Source organism: Ictidomys tridecemlineatus, chromosome 4 (assembly GCF_052094955.1).
Source record: "Ictidomys tridecemlineatus isolate mIctTri1 chromosome 4, mIctTri1.hap1, whole genome shotgun sequence".
In the NCBI taxonomy this organism is placed as follows: Eukaryota; Metazoa; Chordata; class Mammalia; order Rodentia; family Sciuridae; genus Ictidomys; species Ictidomys tridecemlineatus.
Genome location: NC_135480.1, coordinates 73,877,848 through 73,897,060, shown reverse-complemented (window position 1 = coordinate 73,897,060; position 19,213 = coordinate 73,877,848). Strand labels below are relative to the sequence as shown.

Here is a 19,213-nt window from a genome sequence, read left to right as displayed (position 1 = left end):
AAATATTTTACCCACGCCCATGTCTTTTTTTCCTGGGAAGATGGTCCACACCTTTCACAGAAGGGGTCTGGGATCTCTGAAGAATACATGCCACTGATTAGTAATCACTGGACAAAATGGTGATCTTTATTCAATTTCTACTGGGTTGAGAGGAGTTAACACCTTCTTGCATGTTGCAGAAAAAAGATTTATAATCTAATAGATTTTTTTCTTCCATGCCCTTTGTTAGGGCAAACTTGCAGGTCCCAGTCTGAGATTTAAAAAGAGACTTTCATCCTGAGAGGCTTTGGGACACATTCTATGTGTGCAGCATTCTTGTCTCCCTCCTTAGGTTCTGAATGCAAGGTGAGGCTGTGACCAGACTCCTACTGCTCAAGATCCTGTACTTTTCCCAGGTAGCCCTTTACCTCAGAGCACTGAGTATTCCTTAGGTAAGCTACCAGGCCTTCTCTGGGGACACAACAACATAGAGCCCAAAAGTCCTTCCAGGGGCTGAGACCAGGGGCTGAATTGTAGCTCAGGGGTGGAGCACTCACCTAGCATGTGCAAGACACTGGGTTAGATGCTCAGCATCAAGTGGGAATAAGTAAATAAAATAAAATTATTGTGTCCAACTACAACTATATATATATATAGTTGAGACAAGTACTGTGTCTAAAAAATTTTTACTAGTGCATTATGATTATACATAATAGTAGGATTCATTATACTGTATTTGTACATACACATAACATACCTTGATCAATCTCCTTCCCCAGTTCCTTCCCTCTCTCTTGCCTCCTCCCTCCCTCTGATCCACTTGCTCTACTCTCCTGGTCTCCCTTCTACTACTATTATTTTAATTAGTCCATTAAAATTACATATAACAGCAGATTCACTGTGGTTTATCTGTACATGAACATAGCATTTATTTCATGATAGGACTTTGGCTAGAAACTGGAAGAAGTTTTTTTTCCCCCAGTACTTCTAGTAAAAAAAAAAAAATATATATATATATATATATTTTTTTTTTCCCAGTTCCTAGCATAAGGCCTGTCACAAAGTAGATTCATAATAAGCATTTGTTGAAAGAATAAATTAGTTCATTATTTTATAGTGGAGGAAGCTGAAGTGTAGAGATTTTTAGGTGACTTTATGGAGCTTACAAAGCTTGTCTTTGGTAAAGTCAGGATAGGAGTCCATTCTGATTTTTCGTTTCTCTTTTGAAAAATGATTGGTTATAGCTGGGGGCCCCAGGTGGACCATCCCTTGGAGCTATTAACACATTCTTTATGGCTTGCTGAATTACAATTATCAGATTACAAGGGAAATATGTGAGCCTTTCACATTTGTGCATATTTGTTTCAAGTGAAAAATCAGAAGGGAAAAATAGTCACTGAAGTTTGAAAATATTTGTGGCTGTCTCAGTAAACTTCTGGAAAAAGCAATTCATCAGATCACCTTTGCTGAGCATGCAATCCTGGGACAATTTAGGCTCTTCTTCTTCCTTCTTCAAACCCTCTCATTCATGAGATTATCTGCTGCAAAGCTGATGTCCTGAATGTGATTGATTACCCTGCACTATCTTGGGGACCTGGGAGTGACCTTCTGCATGCATTTGTAAGGAACCAGCTTGGAAAAAACAACAAAAAACAAAACAAAACAAAAAAAAACTTGAAGGCATCCTCTAGTTGGCCTGAGATAAGGGGACCTCGGAGTCTTTTTCATTAGCCTGGCAAAACAATCCGAACAATTAAAAATCCATAAGAAAATACTCCCGTTTCCAGGAGTTTAAAATATACTTTTCAGCCACTCTGTCACATGATACTATCCCTGTGTAAGACAAACAAATGTTTTGGGAGTGAGGGGAGGAGAAAAAGGGAGGAAAGAAGAGAAGGAAAGGAGATTAGCAGAGAAAGGGAGGAAGGAGGAATGAAGGGGGAGGAGAGATGGGATGCAGAAAAAAAGAGAGGGAGAGACTGAATATATTTGGAAAGAGAAACAGGACAAATATTGACCTGAATGATCCCAGGAGCTAAATCTAATCATCAGAATGAATTAATACAACTCACCTTTGTTAAACTCAACTCGACATTAATAGTTCTACTCTGAAAGAAGCTGTAAGATACAGTGAAACAATAAGGGTTTGAGTTTGGCTCTCATGCTAATTTGCCATGTGGACATGAATATGTCCCTTCAGTTCCCAGGCCTCAGTTTTCCCATCCAGAAATGGGGGAAATAAATGGAACAGGACATATGAAAGTGATTTGAAAAATGGAGTGTGACATAAGCAAACACAGTCTCAAATTTACACTCAGGCTGGGTCTATTCCACTTAAATCAAAACAGGCTTTGACACGCCTACAGCTCTCCTCCTCACAGGCTCAGGGAAGTTTTCTACCTTGTGTTTTTAAAATAAACAAATACATGAATAATCCAGTGATCTTATTACATCGTTAGGTTCGGATGGACTCATTCCAAATCATGGATACAACACTGAAATAAAAATGTAAAAAAGCAAAAGGGCATGTGGCTCACCCCCATTGCCCAACTACTTTACTGCAGTGAAAAGGGCAGAGCTAGTTAAGAATGAGATGTTTTAGATTCCAGTTCCTCTAGTTATGTGCTGTGTGACCTAGGGCAAGTTCCTCAGCCTCCCTAAACCTCATTCTCTGGGCTCCCTATGGAAGTGCCTTCCTCCCCATCCATGTTGCCATTACAGAGTGGTTGGGCAAGTGCTCAGCTTGGCTTCTGACATCTGTGAGTACCTCTGCCTATCCTCTGCCCATGGAAACATCATTATCGCCGTAGTCTTAGAATAAAGAGATGTGAAGTGGGTGAGACTTTCTCTTCTCTCTTCTTCTAACCCATTTACACTCCTCCCTCAGGTATCTTTCCATAGCCATCAAAGGAAAATTGTGGAGCTAAGTGTCTGAGGTGCTGCTCCAGAGCATTTTTCTTTTTCAAAAGCTTCAGATAGGAAAGACAACCTTTATTTTATAACTGTGTGCCATCTTGGGTATCAGCAATGGAAATAGATTCTACAGAACTGCAATAGATGGAAATTCATTGTATAATTGAGAAAATTAATCTTAGAAATGGGTAGAAATTAGAAGTGAGTCGGCTAGACCTGGCCAAAGGAACTACAGCAATGGTGCTTTGGCAGAAGTGTGGTCCGCAAGACATCTCTGCTGTTTTTGAAAAGAAGACTTTCAGCTATCTCCATGGGAAACCATCCACCATCTCCAAGTCCTTGTGTTGCTCCCTTGAGAGTCACAGTTCAGAGGAAGATCACCAGGTGGGCTGAACCCAAGTCAGTTGTCCCTTAGGGTCACGGACCCTGTGATTCTGTCCGCTTTTCATATGGAAGGTAGGTTCTACCTTATACAAAGAGAAGCCACACAGAGACCAACACTTAGAAAAAGAGAGAAATCGGATGACAGACAACACAGAATAAAAGTAGGACAAACTTTCCCTGCAGCTGTGAAGAGCATCTTTAAGGATCATAGAGTCCAAGGCCCTGCCTCCTGCAGGGATGTCTTCAATTCATGGACAGAGTGGAAGTGCAGTTTAGCATCTATTGGTGCAAGTAGGAAAGACCCAGCTGTGTCAGCTCATTCAAAGTGTTTTGAGAGAACAAAATAAACATTAAATAACTAGGCATTTATTGCCATTGAAAAAATGCATGAAAAATTTGAATTTGGCTAAATGGAGAGTGACCAGAGATTCACATTCCTTTTGACTGTTTCTCCGAACCTGTCTGCACTCAGAGGCAGATACTTGGAAACAACCCACGTGAGTTTCCCACGCACTCAGCTCCCAGCAACGTCCTGAACCTTGGGTGGCCCCTGTCACTGATCATTATGGTCCCTGCCTCAGGAACTGACAGCCTGCTTCCTTTTTGCTATATCCTTCAAGCCCTAATTATTCAAATAAATAAATAAATAAATTCAAGTCTTAAGCTCAGCAGCTGAATGCACTTTTTGTTTGGGAAAGCCCAATTTTCAGTAGAAAACTACCACCAGCAAAAGCAGCTCCTGCCCCTCCCCCCTCTTGCCCCCAAGGTCAAGTATTCTGATGAATCTCAGCAGTCATTGGATCCATTTCCTGCCAAACTGTGACAAACCAACAAGAAGATCATGATTAATCACCTCCAAGTCCTTCACTGCAAAAAAAGTAGGACTACCCATGGGCAATTTTGGAGGTCCAAGTCACCTCCAAATTTTGATGTGGGTTAAGTCTCATTTTTGCACAGATCTTCACAGTTTAGTTTGCATAGAGCCTCACGGTTTACGTAAAACTTTATAGTTTGCCCCTTTATACTATTATTGTATTTTATTCCAAAATAGGCAACTGGGCTAGCACCTTCCCTGCATTCTTGAAATCATTTCTTATCTTTCTCAACATCTGCTCTTTAAAAAAAAAAAAAGAGGTATACTTAATAGATAACAAAAAGCACAAGTCCAATTGTTTACTTTGGTGAGTTTTGTAGGCAGGGATGGGGGAATTGGTACTAGGGATTGAACCCAAGGGTTGAACCACCAAGTTATTGAACCACCAAGTTATATCCCACTCCTTTTTATTTTTTTATTTTGAGACAGTCTTGTTAAATTGCCCATACTGGCCCTGAACTTGCAATCCTTTTTCCTCAGCCTCCAGAGTAGTTGGGGTTTTGAGCGTATCCCTCTGTGCCTGGCTCATTTTGATTTTTCAAAATTGTATACACCATGTAACTGCCACATACAAGACAAAACATTTCCATCATTCCAGAACATTTCTTCAGTTTCCTTTGCAGTCAATGTCTGTTTCCCTTAGACAACTACTTTCTGATTTCTATTACAATAGATTATTTTTTCTGCATGTGGATTCTGTTCATATTACTGGAATCATACAGTATATACATATCTGCACCTGTTGTATGTTTTCATGGTTTTGAGAATCGTTCATGTTGTGTGCATCAGGAGTTTTTTCCTTTTTATTGCTGAGTAGTATCCATGGTGTAATGCACCATTATTGGATTATCAATTCATTTGTTGATAGAAATTTGGTGATTTTTTTTTTCAACATAGATTTTTCTCCTATGAATATGGGTGCTATAAATTTCTTGTACAAATATTTTTGTGAACATGTGTTTTCATTTAACTTGAATAAATATCCAAGAATGAAATGGCTGGGTCATAGGGTAGGTGTATGTTTAACTTTATAAGAAACTGCCAAACAGTTTTCCAATGTGGTTTGTTAGATATATGAGTTGTCAACATCCACTCTTGCTTCCTCCAGTCGTTTCTTCTCATAGGCTCCAGAGCAATCTATTCCAAACATAACCTTGATCCCATCACTTTTCCTGTGTTAACCCCTTCAATGGCTTCCCACTGCCCTTGGGACAAAGTCCAGACATTTTTACCATAACCTGTGCGATTTGGCACTTCGTTTGCTTTTAGCTACTGCATTCCAGCCATCTTGGGTATGTTTCTTCTCTTTGAATAGGAAGCTCTTTCCCTGCTAGAGGGTCTTCATCTCAATTTAAAAGTTACTTGTGCAGGGATATCCCCCAGGCTCTACAGACTCTTTCCCTATTTTCAGCTCCTGTAGAACCCCGGACTTCTCCTTCCTAACATTCATTACAATGTTGTCATTTAAAAAATTATATTACATCATTTTTTAGTAGGTTACACATTCATATGGCTCAAAATTCTCAAAAAAATTCTGTTAAAAGCTTTATCCTCACCTTTTAACCCATCATTTGCCTGGTTTCCTATACCATATTAAAAAAAAAAAACAGCAAACAAACAAAAAACAGGAATCTCCTAACATTAGTATATATATTTTTTTATTTCCAGAGACTTGTGTGTTTGTGTGTATGTATGTATGTGTGTGTGTGTTGCTGGGGATTGAACACAGGGCCTTGTGTATGTGAGACAAGCACTCTACCAACTGAACTATATCCCCAGCCCTATTTCTTGAGATTTTTGTAATGCCTATATAAGATTTTATTCGTATGTATACACCAATACATATGGTATGTATACACCAATACATATGGTATGTATACAGAAAGAAACGATTATTTATTATATCATTTTATTGAGTTATTATATACTAGAATATAATAAATATAAATACTAATATTGTTGCTATACTGTTACTGTTGCTATATTATAATTACAGCTAATATTATTATATGCAATGTGATGGCACACTCTATACACTTTTCCACTCATGGAGGTATCTTGGCAATTTTCTATGTAAGACCTTAAAGAGCTTTCTCATTTACTATCACTAATGCCCAGTGTTCCATTCTGTGGCTGATCCAGACCTATACTTAAGTTGATTTTTAACCTTTTGCTATTATAAACAATGTGGCAATGATGACAATCATATAATATGTTACTTCTTTTTGTTTTTTGTTTTGCTGCTAGGGATTGAACCCAGTGCCTCTAAAACACTGAGCCACATCTCCAGCCCTTTTTTATAGCTTATTTAGAGACAGGGTCTCCCTGAGTTGTTTAGGACCTTGCTAACCTGCTGAGGCTAGCTTTAAACTCATGCTGGGATTAGAGGTGTGCCCCATCACACCTGGCAATATGTTACTTCTTATGAATGTAAGATTGTTTGAAAAATAATTCATACAAGCCAAATTGTTGGCACAAAAGGGCAATGAGTTTGGATTTTATACAATAATTTTGGCACATTGCCTTCCAGGGGATTGTAGCACTTTATATTGTCACCTGCAATGTATAAATGTACTTGTTTTCCTTTGGCTTCACCCATCTATGAGGTAGAGTGTCTGGATGTTTGGCTTTTTGAGAGCAGAAAAATATTATTTTAGTGTAGTCGGTTTTTTTTTTAATGAAAAAACACTATTTGGTTCAAAACAAACAACAATAACAAAAACAAAGACTACTTAACCTGTAAAAAGTGTCACTTATTTTCATACTGTTATAGAGCAATAGGAGCAGAATAAGGAATATCTACCATGAATTTCAAAGATATCACATATGCTTTAGAAAAAGGTCATTGCTACTTTGTTTCTTTGTTTATTTTTCATTGTTATTTGGGTTCAAACAAACAATGTGCAGAAGGGACCAATTATTTATCTCCCTGTCCTCACTTTCTATTAATTCTACTAAATTACCACTGGTAAACTCAGCAGTTGAAATGTCACATAATTATGCTAGAGTTTGGTAAGGGTGGTAAAACCAGCCATCTGAATCCAGCATAACTATAAAATGCCTTTCTTTGTCCTTCTCTCCTGTTTCTAGGGTTCTATGCTATGTCATGTGTGGGCTATGATCACCGACAAGATCTGGATTTACTCAGTTGGCTAACATTTGTCCTCAAAGTCCTATTGACTGCTACAACACTGAAATGGCTATATCTGCTGCTGGTCAACAAGTTCAGTAGGCTCACTGGGATGGGACCCCAGACCTCTAAGTGACACATTTGAATTGAGATCTCCTAGTAGAAAGTCATGGCTTCAGTTCTATCAGCAGCGGTTATCTCTGATCTGATTGCCTATCAGTCTTCACCAGCTATAGCCACTACTGCATGGTAAAACTCTGCTATGAAGTCTGGTTCACTGACCAGCAGCTGCTGAACATATTAGTTACCTTCAGGTTTAGCCCATCCTAGAAGCCACCAATACAGACATAGCTGTCACTCAGAGATATCTGGTGGTTAGTTGTCCCAGACATACTAAGCTGCTCCAGATCATTCAGCACAGACTACTTGCCCTTGAGTCCCTCAGGTGCACCACCTTCTTTATGAAGTAAGTCCCCCTTTTTTTAAACTCCTTCATGTGTAACTTGCTACTGGTAACCAATGCCCTTTATAAAGACTAAGTGTCACACCTTTTTTTGGTGAGGTTTGAATAGAAAAATGATTGTTGGGCAACTTGCATGGTGAACTCAACATATGTTTAGTTTCACTTTTCATTTTGTGATGGGGGAATGGATGGGGCCAAAGCCCCAAGGCTTAGTCAGTTTAAACATGACACCAAACAAACCCCCACATTTAAAAATTTCTACTTGAAGCTAGGCACAGTGGTGTATGCCTGTAATCACAGTGGCTTAGAAGCTGAGGCAGGAGGATCATGAGTTCAAAATCCAGCCTCTGCAAAAGTGAGGTGCTAAGCAAATCAGTGAGACTCTGTCTCTAAATAAAACAGTGCTGGGGATGTGGCTCTGTGGTCTGAGTGCCCCTGAGTTCCATCCCTGGTACCATTAAAAAAAATTCTACTTAAATGTCAAAGAGCCATAAAAAATAGTGTATTTGCTATCAAAACATGACTGAAGACTTGTCTATCATGGGCTGGGAGGGCTATTGGTTAGGAGCTAAAGGCAGGCATATATAGACAGTAATTCAGGTTCTAACTCCTACTAGCAAGAAGACTTACCAAAGTCTTCACTTTTGTGAATCTAATTTTTTCAACCATAAAACAAAAACCTCCTTTGAGTGTTTTTTTGTAAGCACTAAACACACTTCTGGTACATAGTGAGTGTTCAGGAAATTGTAGTTATTAATTTAATGTTCTCAAAGTCCCCAGAAGGGTCAGGAGGATCCTCCTTTCTGATAATGAGAGCTGTATGCCTGATTTTGTTTTTCTTTTCACCTTGCTTACTAGGAGTTCAGAATCAAAGATTAAGTTTAAAACTTAATCATAACAACTCTGTTACAGTTAGGGTTGGCATATTTGTAAAATTTCCTCTTGAGTTTCTACTTCTAAAGCTTCTCAACCCACGAGAAGCTTATCAACCTGATCAGACCAAGACATGTGTATATGCATGTTCTCACACACACACACACACACACACACACACACACACACACACACACCCACCCCATGCACGAGTTTCAGTTAAACATTTATTTTTCAAGGCAGTTCTCACTTGGGTAATTCCCTGCCAAGAGAAAATGTAAATTACTTTTCATTCCAGTGTCTAGGGGCTTTACAAACTAGTCCAAAAGAAATTTAATCTGGGTCTATATAACAGAAACCAGGCAGCCAGACAGCAAAGTTTTGTTTTTTGTTTTAAAAGAAACGCAACATGCTCCTTGTCAAGTGGTGTCTATAATGAGCGAGTGCAGCCCCACTGCATAAGCCCGGGAAAGGACCAAGGGAGCTTGGAGGGCTGTGCTGTGGGAGGGCCTCTGAAGGGTCAACTCCCTGGGATGACTTAACAGCTTAAGAAGGTGCCAAAGAATGAAGTGCTGAGCCTCAGTGTTCAGGATGTTGGTTCTTAAAGAAGCTGCCAAGGGTATGTTGGGGCAAGGAGACAGGCGGAGGGAGGGAGGAAAGCTGTGAGGATGAACTGGGGCCAGATCCCAGAGGGAAGGAAGCTTGAACCTTTCCTAGAGGATGGGGCAGGGCTTGGAAGGTTTTTAAACAATAGTATTTTCTTTCCTATTCTTCAACTCAATAGTGATTGGAACTAGAACTCAGGTTATTTTCTCATTATCATGTAATTACCATAACAACACTTGGAAGTCAGTTTTACTACTTTTCTTTTCCAGTTGAGTCAGTTGAGTAAACTGAGACACAGAATAATCAAATTGCCTGGGATTACATGGCTAAGTGGAACCCAGACCTGAACCCAGATCTAAGAGCCTTCAAGTCAAGCCATTGCATTTCCAGTTTGGCTCTGAGGCAAGGGCAGTATCTTGAATTCATCTTTGTTTTTCCTACCCCTCACTTGCTAGTTCCAGCTCTCCAAAATTTAGAGGTTTGATGGGTTGAAAAGGCCAAACATGTCCTCACCAGTATTTTTTTCCTCTCCAGTAGGTTCTGGAAATGGCTGTAGGAGCTGGAGAAATAAATGCACTCAGAGGCCAGAGGCCCTTTCCTCCCCTCTGAGCACATTCTCCTCTCCTCTCTCAGTTTCTGGGAGAGGAATTTTGCCCATGGGAGCTGTCTCCAGTGCCCACTGCTCCCCATGACCTTTCCGTGCCTCCCTACCACATTCCTGCATCTGAATCAGAACTGGTCAATGTTTCACTCCTCCTGCTATCCTCCCAGCCACATGGTCTGAAGCTAGTGAACAATTAACCACCAGCAGTCCCTGCTTGTCGGCCCTTGATCTTCTCTCCCTAGAAGCCACCCAACACTGTACTGCTGGGTGTCAATGATCTACTGAACCTGGCAAGCATTCAGGTTGTCTCTTCAGGCTACAAAAAGCCCTCTTGAATATTCTTTTAAAATGAGTCCCATGAAACATGATTCTTCTAAACAAGGAACCACATTTTAGGAGATAATTGAGCAGAAGCACCCACTTTGACTCTTGATTCATGTTTTCTGTTGGTAATTCTTACAAGAACAAGAGAGGAGGGGCAAAAGATTACAGACTAGCTTTGTCACTTTACTAGCCAGGTGACCTTACCCAAATCTCTTAACTTCTGCAGGTCTTCTCTGTTTTATTTATAAAATGAGGGTCACTCTAGCCTGTTACATTTATTATATAGACTAGATGCCAATTTATGTAAAAGTATTTGGCCCATAGTAGCAATTTAATCAGTATTTCTACTTAAGAAATTATATCCTAAATTTCATAAAATTATAGAGTGCTGTAATTATAAAGTGCCTTATAAAACTTGTACATGTTTTACAAGTAGGAAGGCCTAGAGAAAGAAGTCTGGGAAATATTCAAGGATCTTTCAGCCTATCAGTAGTGTATTCAGTGTGCTTGTTCTGTCTAATAGAAATACAATGCATAAGCCATACATATAATTTAAAAATTTCTAGTAATAATATAAAAAGGTAGAATGAAATAAGTGAAATTATCTTTAATAATATTTTATTTAACTCAATGTATGCAATACATTATAATTTCAACATATAAATCAATCTAAAATTATTAGTGAAATCTTTTCTTTTTTTGAATACCAAAAAATCTGTTTTGTGTTTTATACTCCCAACTCTTTAAAACCTGATGTGTATTTTAATACTCACAAAAACTCTATTCAAAGTAGCCACACTTCAAATGCTTCACCTGTGGGTTAGCAGTTATGGTGCAGGTCTAGTTTAATTCAAGCCAGAAAACATTCTGTTCATGTGTTCTGTGCCAGGCACTGTTAAATGCAGGGATATGAAGGTAAGCAAGCACACAACAGGAACAAGTAAAAAACTTTGAAACCACAAACCACAGTTCCCATCTAGGCTGCTGGATTACTCATTTGTTTCTTTGGTTGAGCGAGTGGAGAGGAAAATTCTCCAGGGAAAATATCTATATCTCCAAGGCATTTTCTTCCACTAAGATATCAGGAATAGAAAAACACCTATTTTTACTGAATTCTTACTGTGACATTATAGGCATTGTGCTGTATACTTGATAGGTATAACTGATTTATCCCTCAGAGGAACTGGGGGAGGACATTATTTTGCCCACTTTAAAGAGGAGGAAATAAAGACTCAAAGAGGTTAAATGAGTGTCCTAGGATCATACAATTTTCAGACATGAAGCTCGAACTCAATCTCAGAAACGAATCATGTTTAACTTGGTCAATGTCATTACATTGCCCTGGCTGGCCTTAAACTTCTGTGTCTGCTTCATTCTCCTAAGCGGCTGGGATTACCAATGCCACTGCAGCCACCTCAACAAATAATTTTTGAGCACTCATTGGGAACTGTTTTAATCAAGGAACATACAAGTTTGGAGAAATTAAAGAGAGGTCTGACCCATATGAGGATGTTAGTCCAGCAGCAGGCAGATATAAAGAAGAAAAATGCCAGGGAACCACCCAACCTTCAGGTAGCATTTAAGACAGAACCTCAGTTTTAGAGAAGTTTGACTTTCTGAGGTCATGTTAGGAGATGATACATGATGTTAAAAACCATGGGAATGAATGAAATGCCAAGGTACAAAGAAGAAAAGGCCTAGGACTAGGCACCAAAGAATATTGACATTTCATACTGAACAGAATAGAAGCACTTGAGAAGGAAACCAATCCTACTCCTGGCTATGATCCATGTCCTTCTCTGATACTGCATTGGCAACCACACAAGACGTCTGAGGCTGAAACACCATTCACATTCAACCTCACACCTCACCACAGCAGCTCAGGCCTCTACTCTGGTGTCTGCAGTCTTTACCTTGACTTTGACTTTAGTAACCTCTGTCCATTGAGGCTGGGAAGCAGTTTGTGAATGGATGGTGGAAGCACTTTTCAGAACCTGGTGAATGACAAGGTTAGGACAGAATGGAGTGAGACAGTTGGAGTGGGGTGGCCAAGGAGGGAAGAAGGCCTTTTAGTCTGTGGGCTAGAAAAATGGAAAGCATACCTCAAAGGGAACCACAAGGTGTCACTGTTGGTCCTCAGTTGAACAAAACTGACTTGGGCAGGGACTTAGAAACTCTTTAAAGATCCCCTCCCCCCGTTTTTGGAAGATAAAGAAACTGAGGCACAGTTAACAGTTTTACTAAGATCATGTAGCAAGTTAGTGGCAGAGCAATTATGAGAATCCAAGCCTCTTCACTTTTGCACCAGCAGGAAAACCTTCCCCCATTGCTCCTCGCAGGTTCTTTGAGATGAGGATTAGTTGTCTTTACAGTCATTCACTCAAGACAATGGCTTTCGATTAGAAACAGCGTAGAGGGGGGAAACAGAGAGAAAAGAATGAAAAGAGCTCAGCGTTTACTTTCATGTGCCTTATTCAAAGTGTTGGGTTTATATGCCTGCTGCCCACAATGAGAGTGTGGTACACAGGGCCTCCATCTGTGGCCTGGTTTGAATAGCTGAATAGAAAAGTATCAGGTAATGGATTTCATTCTTTTTATGGCTTCAACTTTAAAAGAGTCTGGTTCCCAAGGAAAACAAGAAACTAGTGGCTCTGCAAAGAATTGACTGAAACCTAAGTAGGAACCAGATAAAAAAACTTTTGCTGGATGGAAGGAAGAGGGTGAGTTTCTGGGCCCCACTGTTTGGGGATGGGAAACTGTGGGCAGAAGACCATTTGTGAGCCTGTGACCCCAGAATTGGCATTTATCCCAGTGTCTGGAAAGAATGAGGTAGTAGAGGGATCTTAAGGGAGACTTTGTCTCTCCCACCAGGTGTCTCATGAGGTGTCCCCCAGGTTCCTTGGTCTCACTCCCACTAAGCCTGTGATTCTTCCATTGTGGCTTCTAGTGGAGTCTCCTTTCTCAATGCCCAGGTAACTGTTTTTTTTTGTTTGTTTGTTTGTTTGTTTGTTTTTGTTTTTTAACTTTAAAGAGCTTTCTTACATAATAAAATCAATACATGTTCATTACCAAATTTCAGATACCAAGTAGTAGAAAGAAGAAAATTAAAAGCATCTGTAATCTCTCCATTCTGAAATCATCACTGTTAACTCATTGCTGCAAAGATTCAGAGAGTTGGCCTATGGAGTACCTGCCTTGTGTCCTAAACGCTGGGTTTGGAGCAGTGACCAATCTTTGCTCTCACAGAATTTATATTCTAGCTGGAGAGACAGACAATACATCTTTTTTTTAAAAAGTTGAATATATAGGATATAGATTGTGGTAAATGGTATGATGACAGATGAGTCAGAGAAGGGGCTAAGGATTTTAATGATGGTGAGGTGGCAGTTTTAAATTAGGAGATTTACAAAGTGATGTTTGAACAAAGATCTGAAGTAGTTGAAGGAACAAACCAAGTGGATATCTGGGGGAAGACTCTGCCTTCTTTCCATTTTCTGTGAAAATATAATGCAATTATTATATAAGCAATATATGACTCTATACTTGACTTAAAATCTTCAGGATATATATGGGTAACAAGGGAATGTCCTTCTCATCAACTTCCTACTGTCTCTCCTCCCTCCAGGTGGACACTTTGACCACAGTAAGCTCTCTTCCTGAACTTTCTCTCTGCATTGACATTCATTTTTATTTATTTATTTTCTACATAAATAAGATCATACTTTGTGAAGTGATGCCTTTTTATTTTCAGCAATCAGATCTTTCTTATTATTTTCTAAACGTCAAAGACAGCTGTAGATCTCTTTACTAAAATAAAATAGCTACATTTCATTGCTAAATGTGGGTGGATGTTTCACTTCCGCCCCTGGGCTATTAAGCTAGTATTCACAGCATTATATTGTAATAATTTGTTTCTGCCTCCTTGAAAAAAAGACAGTGAGTTCTTTGTGGGCAGGCATTATGTTTTCTTATCTCTTAATTTCAGGGCTTGGTACAATGCCTAGTACATGGTGAGCCTTTAGTAAATTAGTACATAGTAAATCACAGTTTCATAACTTTACCATTGAAGGCTTCCAACACTGGGTAGGATATTAGTTGAAATCAATTCTATGTTCTATCATAATGGAGTCCAATCTATCTCTATTGAAAAACATGTGTTACTATAGGATACAGCTGCTCGGGGATGACCAGGATGACTGTGGTCAGATCCTTCAAATTCAATAGTACAATTTTACCATTAAAACATTGATTGATGAGAGCTATATTTTACTCCTCCTGCTGAAAGAAAATTAAAGCTTAGTGAGGGCACAAATATGCTAAGCCCGTAATATAAAACTTCTCATTCAAAGTATACAATAGTTCAATGAAGTAGATGTTATTTTGTGGATGAGGAAACCAAGAATCAAAAAGAGAAATGTGGATATTATGTGGTTCCATTCACTTACTCACCATCACCATCAATTTTTATCAGATTTTAACATTTCCCTAGATTTGCTTTAGATTTTTTTTTCTGCCTTTGAAATAAGACATTTTGTATGAATAAATCCTGAAGAGTTGGGCTCACGAATTTAATTGCAAACACTGGGTGGCATATTTAAAAAGCCACTTAGAACTATATCACTTTAGTCAATATTAATTAAGTTTTGATGCTGACCTTGTGGAAACAGAATGGAATGAAGCTCAGTCATTCTCTCAGGGGACTTTCTGGTGGAGGTAGCAGATATATAAGATTTTACGGCCAAGAAACTAAGGCCAAAGAGAGGTGGTGACCCTCCTACAAAGCAAAGCCAGGTTTGCAGGCTAGGGGTAAGACCAAGCTGCCCTCGGAGCACTGGGGAGTTCCACACATCACTACTCTGTGGCAATGTGGTGGTTCCCCAAGGGAGGTTTCTCCTCGAAGTGGTTCCAGTCAGCAAGAAGAGTGGGCTTGACACAGTCAAGCAGAATCTGTGAGAAACATGCACGAGGGTTTTCCTCTCTCTCCACTAACCATCTTTTTGCTGCAAAGAATTAAATTCTTTTCTGGTGACACATACTTCCTGTCAGAATGAGGCACACCCAGCCAGGAAAAAAAAAAAAAAAAAGGAAAGAAAAGAAAAAAAAACACCCAAAATAAATGAAGAAAATTCCTTTTAATTCCTCTAGGTACAGTTTTGATTTCTGCTGGATTGTTGCCATTTTCCCAGGGGCTAAGCCAGAAGAAGTGGATTTGGGGAACAGCAAATTAGAACAACACCCTAAAAAGAGTAACAAGCACTGACATTAAAACACGCACTATTTATGATCTCCAATTACATTTCCATATTCTTACAAAAGCAATTCATTCTTATGATAGAAAACTACAAAATTTGTATTTTTTTTAAATAAAGGAAACCAAAAATCATCTATAATCTCTCAGTCCTAAAAACAATCATGGTTAACCTTTTGATGTATATACTTTCTTTTATATATATATTTTTGGTATATACTTTCTTTAAAAAATCATATTTATATGCATGTTTTATCCTACTCTGCACAACTTTGTGTATTAAATATTTCCCCATTGTGTTCTTTGAGACATAATTATAAATGGCTATATAACATTCAATTATGCAATTACTTTGTGATTTAGTTGTTTGATCTGTTGTTGGACATTTCAACTTTCTTTTTTGTTTTGGTTATTATATTATTATAATTCCAAGTAGATCTTCGCATTTTTGAGTGACATCACTGGCTTCTTTTCTTACATTATCTCAATACCTCATTATAAGTCTCTAGAGTAGACATTATCATTGTTTTTGTGAAGAAGAGAGTATGGAACTATCTTAAGTTCAAAGCCAGGTTTTGACCTTAGTTCAAACTTCTGAGTGAGCACTACCCATTACCACATGCTGTATGTGCCTGGCTCCCTCTACCTCATGTCAGGTGTTCTGTCTTAGAGCATCATTACCTGCGATGGAAGCGATTTCTTGTACACGTCTATGTCCAAAATCAGTCACACAAACGAACGGAATCTTGATCTCACTCCTTTCTTGTTCCCATGGATTCCCTGGTCCCTTAGTAAGATTCAGGACTTTCCAATTAAACACTCCATGATAAAGTTTCCAGGCAGCTGGGCTGTTGTGACTGATGGTTCCCAACTGCCGTGCCATATGTTCTCTTCTGCCTTGTTTTCAGCTGTTCTCAGGCAGTCTGTGAGAGTAATCAGATGTCTCCACATTGTAAAACTGGATCCTGATATATTCACTAAAGCCCTCCTGGTTATTTGTGCCACATTTGAATTTCCATTTTTACTCCCCAAATTTCCAAGATCTGAGATGCTCTCAGCAATTAAGCACATTCTAAACTGAATACTAGACTTTAAAAAACACATAGAGCTTAAAAAGTTCTTTTGAGTTCCAGAGTTGGAATTGTCTAATTGATATACACAATCAAATATTTTGAAATATAACATATCCAAATCAAAGTTCTGGATGTTTTAATCTCAAACCTGTGGTGGGCATTGTTGATTCTCCAACCAGTATCCAGCCATTCCCTGCCTCCTTCTTAGTTCACAAAAACTTGATTTTGTTTAGGAGTAACGTACCTGGACAAGAGGTTAAACCAGGATTGGTTTAAGCCTGTCTTAACCATCTCAGGCTTGTTTGCTGGATATTTATATTGCTGGCCTCCAGCAAGTGGTGATCAGTGAGACTTAAAAGAAGTCTGCTAAAGAACTTCCAGACCTAAATTTTCCTTGAAATAAAAGAGAACCTGCATTAACATTTCTTGCTTAACATTTCAAAACATTTTGGCCTCATCTCTTACTCTAGTCATCCCTGTGGCAATCAGTTCCTTGCAAGATTTTACTGGTGTAAAACGGGTGTGTCTTCAGCCTACAGCTGAGTTCTTCTTGCTTTCTGCACTAAGGTGCCTTATCTACCCAGCTACAATCCACTCCAATCCAAGAAAGCATCATTGAATAGCCTCTCAGTTTATCTCATTTTTTCAATTCTTGCCCTTTCCTCAATCTATTCTCCATATCACAGTCAGACTGATCTGAACCAGGAGTGGTGGCACACACCTATAATCCCAGTGACTCAGAGGCTAAATCAGGAGGATCACAAGTTCAAGCCAACCTCAGCAACTTAGCAAGGCCCTGAGTAACTTAGTGAGACCCTGTCTCAAAGTAAAAAATTAAAAAAGGGTTGGGAATGTGGTTAATTGCCCCTGTGTTCAATCCTCCAGTACAAATATAACTTGAACCATGGTAATTCAAACTTTTGCTTCAGCACCTTTGAGGACTTTCTATTACATTTACTTGAGTAAAATCCAAACTCTTATTTTTGGCCTGCAAGAAACCTTGCATGATCTGGCCACCTGCCCACCTGCTAGTCTTTGTTTATCTTACCGTCCTTGCCAAAGTGGGTTCCTAGGTCTTACATATTTGAAGACTTCACTGTGCACATCCTTCTACCTTTGTACACCTTCCCCCTAATATTCTTGGTGGCTGGATCCTTCTTATCTGCCAGAGGGCAGTTTAAATGTTACCTTTTAGAGAGTATTTCCCTTACTACATATCCAGGATTAAGCAAACCCTATTATTCTTTATGAACACATCTTATTTGTTTCTTTCATAGCACTTAGGTTAAGGGGCAATTCCATATTTGTTTGTTTATTCTTTAATGGCTTGCCTCCCTAATTAGTTTAGAGCTACTTAGAGCAAGGACAAGGTTTTAATTCACAACAAACATACAGATCCTTTTACAATGCCTGCCTTAAAATATGTACTCAGTAAATATTTATTGAATGAGTGAATAAATGGTAATGATAAAATAACAGTTGTTCTTTAACGAGTACTTTATTTGTGTAATCAAATTCTGGCTTTGTCACTTTTAACTTTTTTAGCTTAGGCAAATATTCTAATTTCTGTTATCTCAGTTTTCTCATGTTATACATGGTTAATAACAGTTCCTACATAAAAGAATTGTTAGATGTATTATATTATTAATTACATATAAATCACTTCCAACAATGTAGTAATAGTAAACATTATGTAAATGTTTGACTGCTTTTGCCTTTGTCATCATTGTTAGTATCTCTGGCAGAGATGGAGGCTCAGAAAGATTAACCTAGAGTCATATAGCTCACAACTGGCTGCTTGGAATTCAAACCAATGGGAAATGTGAATTAGAAAATTGTGAAATATTTTGAGGCCAAAGTTATTGATAGACGCTATTAAAAGTTTCTGCCACCATGTTTTTGCCAGTTGTTTACTTCTAACTTCTTTTGAGAACATAACCAGATGGCACTTTTTTCAAGGATATTCACATAAAAATGGAGACAAAAATGGCTAATATACAGATGCTCCTTGACTAATGTCCCATTAAAGTCATCTAAAACAGAAAAAACTGTAAGTTGACAATGCATTCATTTGAACATCATTGCAGAGCACCACAGTACATCTGTAGCACTGGCCCTTAACCTTCGTGATTGCGTGGCTGCCTGGGAGCTGGTGTGTGCTGCTGTTGCAATTCAGCATTGTGAGGGAGTATCAGACCACACAGAGCTGGCCTGGGAAAAGATCAAAATTCCAAATTAACAGATTGATTTCTACTGAATCATACTGCTTTCACACCATCATAAAGTCAGAAAATCAGGAGAAAAACATCCCAGGACAGGACTGCTTGTAATTATGTTCTTTGACAATGGTGTGGTACAGAATTATGAAATGTATATGTGGAAACCAAGTGATGGGCTTTGAAGGCATCTGCTGACACAGACTGATGTGCACTTCCTCACTTTCTGTTTTCTTTTTAACCTTCTCCAATCTGACTTCTTAAGCCTCCACTGAAACTTCTTCCACAAAGGTCACTGACGTTCCTAGTACAAATTCAGCTTACCTGATCAATTGGAGGTATCTGATGTTATTAACCAACAGCACTCTACTCTGCCACCACAACTATTTTCCTGCTCCAGTGACTCTCTTTACTCACCTGGCTGTCCTATCACTTTCTGCCTCTTCCCCAGGGTTCAACTACTGGTCCACTTCCCTCTCACACTTTCTACTTTCTCCTGGAAAAACATCACCCAAGATTATTGCTT

At 38.9% G+C, this 19,213-nt stretch overlaps 1 long non-coding RNA gene across 1 annotated transcript in view; it reads left to right on the top strand.

Moving 5' to 3' along the window:
• Nucleotides 1–11,739: 11,739 nt before the first annotated feature.
• Nucleotides 11,740–19,213, top strand: part of LOC144377154 (uncharacterized) — a 45,624-nt gene continuing 38,150 nt past the window's right edge. The window contains exon 1 of the long non-coding RNA XR_013437820.1: nt 11,740–13,122. This is a non-coding gene — a long non-coding RNA (uncharacterized LOC144377154). The remainder of the gene's footprint in view (nt 13,123–19,213) is intronic.